Source organism: Oncorhynchus tshawytscha, linkage group LG05, assembly GCF_018296145.1.
Source record: "Oncorhynchus tshawytscha isolate Ot180627B linkage group LG05, Otsh_v2.0, whole genome shotgun sequence".
NCBI classification, from domain to species: domain Eukaryota; kingdom Metazoa; phylum Chordata; class Actinopteri; order Salmoniformes; family Salmonidae; genus Oncorhynchus; species Oncorhynchus tshawytscha.
Genome location: NC_056433.1, coordinates 49,745,936 through 49,749,551, shown reverse-complemented (window position 1 = coordinate 49,749,551; position 3,616 = coordinate 49,745,936). Strand labels below are relative to the sequence as shown.

Genomic DNA, 3,616 nt, shown 5'->3' with positions numbered 1-3,616 from the left:
ATTAATTTTATGGACTCCATGTCGAATGAACAGTGTCAACATTTATGAATTTGAATCGACATTTCCTGTTTCCATCAGCCCTGTCATTGTTTTTTTTAATGAGTCAGGTAATTCATCTGCATGAAATGGTTTGATGGAAACCTGGTTAGTATGTGTCGATGATGACACATGTCACTAGCATGACTAACAGTGTCCTTATGTTTGGTTAAAACACCTCAAACCAAAACATAGGCTTGGTAATTAACCTTCTTTAAAAAGTTAATTTTGTGATATCCAATTGACAGTTACGATCTTGTCTCGTCGCTGCAACTCCCCAACAGACTCGGGATAGGCGAAGGTCAAGAGCCATGCGTCCTCAGAAACATGACCCGCCAAGCAGCACTGCTTCTTGACACACTGCTCGCTTAACCCGGAAGCCAGCCGCACCAATGTGTCAGAGGAAACGGACAACAGAAGTTAGCTTGCAGGCGCCTGGCCCACCACAAGGTGTCGCTAGTGCATGATGAGCAAAGGAAATCCCCCCGGCCAAACCCTCCCCTAACCCGGACTCCCAGTCACGGCCGGCTATGACACAGGTAATGAACTTTCAACAGCTTAACACTACAAGCTTGTTAGGGGAGTGTATGTTGTGGTGTGGCAGGCATTGACCCTGGGCTCTCACCCTCTCTCTGGTCCTTGAGGAGCTTGTTGCAGTTGTTCCTCTTGGCCTCTTCCAGAAGGGCTTGCAGCTTCTCCTGCTCCTATCCAGAGCGGTTCATGAAGTCATTCCATTGCTGGGAGAGAGACAACGGGACAATGAGCTACATCTTACCCTTTCAAGTTAGGGGCATTTCGGGAAAAAATGTAGTTAGGGGTAGTAGTGGTAAAACATTCACTTGCAACAAGCAAGGCTTTTGAAAGATGTTGGGACCAGTAGAAGCCTACCTCCACGTAGTTGCCATTGGTGCAGACCACAGTGAAGTTTGAAGGGAGGGCAGTCGCTGCATACCTCTGCCTCATCTTTGGAGCACTCATTTCTATCAAGAAGATTGGCAAGGTAGCAACCTTTTTATTTTTGGACAGAGGAAAAGAATAGGCATCGTTAAATGATGTTGATAAAATGCTGTGTGGCTAATGGCTATGACTAATGGATGTGTTCAGACATGCTGCAATCAAGCTAGTGGGTATTGAGAAGATGCTTGCTCAGCACAAATTATATCTGTAGCAACCCAACATCTGCAGCAGAGTGAGAACTTACTGTTCTCCTGCCGCCTTTGGTTCTTCTTGCCTTTGGCTCTGGGTGTCAGGTCAGAGTTGCATATGGCCTGGTTGATGAAGAACTGTTTCTTCTTGGTCAGAGACACACATTTGGCAGCGGAGTTGGGCAGAGAACTGCATTTGCGCTCCTCTATCAAGCTGGGGAAAATAGAGAGCATTACGTTTGAGGACTGATGCATTTGGAGGTGACCTCTTCACAAAATATTGATTTGTTCCTGTGTAGCTAGTTACTTCTAAATGGCCTTACTATTGAATAAAGTAGTATACCATATTGCTATAACTATACTGAGCATAGAATAGGTTACAAAATGACACACCACCATAAAATGGGGGTCAGTGAGTTTAGATTTCAAAGCCATGCTCCATTCAGATTCTCGAGCTCTGATTGGTCGTTTTTCACTGTTGCCACTTTTAGACCCGATGGCAACATTGTAGTTGAGAGAAGGTGCACAAACAAACACATTGCTCATGCAAATGAAGTTGCTGACGATCTGTCATGATGAGAAACAAAAAATGGTTGGCTGGCTACATCGTAAAAGTACGTAGGTGTATGTAGAAGAGGTCTAGTCAGAGAATATAATGACTGGCTATTAAAAAAAAGGCTGCCAGATATCTTGCATGAGCAGAGCAGAGGAGTAAAGGATGCCCAGGAAGCTACGATTCAAACTTCCATTAGACAACTCTGCAAGCGTTATAATGTCAACGTATTTTAGTTACTCAAAAAATATGGAGTTTCAATGAGCAACTATCTTCATTTACTCCCGTTAATACCAGTATGTACTTCCAAAAAAGGTCTTAATAAAAATGTACAAGCAGCCAGGTTCACACGCCAACATTCAGACATCATTTAAAAACAAAGCATTTGTGTTTAGTGAGTCCGCCAGATCAGAGGCAGTGGGGATGACCAGGGATGTTCTCTTGATAAGTGTGCGAATTGGACAATGTTCTGTCCTGCTAAGCATTCACAATGTAACGAGTACTATTAGGTGTCAGGGAAAATGTATGGAGTAAAAAGGACATCATTTTCTTTAGGAGTGTAGGGAAATAAAAGTACAGACACCCCAAAAAATTAAGTATTTTTACTTAAGTACTTTACACCACTGATATTTAGTAACAAACATATTTCAACATTATAACCAGTGGTGATTTTAGCATGTAATTCTTGGTGGGGCAAACTAAAAATATATAATTTTTGATGCATGCCAGCAAAGCCACAACACAACACTAAACAATACATTTATTGCACTATAACGGTGACAAACGGTGCACACAAACTGTTATGGCCAACATAAAGCTGTCCCAATAGCAGTCCCAAATCCTTACCACTGCTACACCTGGTTATCAGCGGAGCCTTGTCTGGCAGTGAAACAGTTCATTCAGCCTAATTTACGGCCTTTAAAAAAAACATAGCTGATATGGCTGACTTGTTTAAACAAATGTGGTTTCTATTGACAATTGAGATGTACAAACTATGGCAAAAGGGGAAGACGAGCGGATAAGAGACAATTCGTAATTTCGATTACGACATTAATGAGCGAGCTAGGATATACACGTAGCCAATATAACTATTTGTTCAGCACGTTTGAAATGTACAACGACGGAATTCAGAACATGGGCCGTTCTTACAGTATTCTCCCTGTACACCAAGTCAGAACCGTAGGATAAATAAGTGGGGGATATAAGCAGACAATGAAAGCTCTTACCATATTCAATGATTACATTTCTATAAAACATGCTATAGGCATGTGTGCCACCAAGTCAGAACAGTAGGCAAAATTAAGAGGGAGAAAGGGACCAAATTATTAGGGTGAGGCACATGGGCTACTAACAGCTTACTACACAACATACACTTAGTATTTACTTTCTTAGCGACAGTATACATATCTCCCTGGCATATGAGATAATTCATGCAGCAGCATACAATACATTTTTGAACTCACCTTGTTGTGCGGTGCTCACTTGAACAGAAAGGTTGAGCAGCAGTCCTTCGTGGGCAAATTGTGTCATTAAACTTTGTCATCAAAGTTTGGCATTCTGTAGATTTATGGTGCTTTCAAGACAACTGGGAACTCTGAAAAAAAAACAAGGTTGAATCATGATGACATCAGTGATCTTCAGGTCGGAGCTCTAGAAAGAGGCCAGAGTTCCCGACTGCAATTCTGAATTGGATGACCATTCAAAACGTATTTTCCCAGTCGGAACTAGTTTTTTTCTGAGTTCCCAGTTGTCTTGAACTCACTGAAGTTAGATTTCCCAGTCCTGAGTTTCCAGTTGTTTTGAACATGGCAGAAGTCATGTTGGATTGACAGCATGGCCAATGTTGAATGTTTATCCTTTTAAGCTTGGAAAAGAGACCTTT

The 3,616-nt window shown here is 41.9% G+C and overlaps 1 pseudogene; it reads right to left on the bottom strand.

Annotated features, from left to right (window-relative positions):
• Positions 1–336: 336 nt before the first annotated feature.
• On the bottom strand, positions 337–3,277 carry LOC112251546 (annotated as a pseudogene).
• Positions 3,278–3,616: the final 339 nt, after the last annotated feature.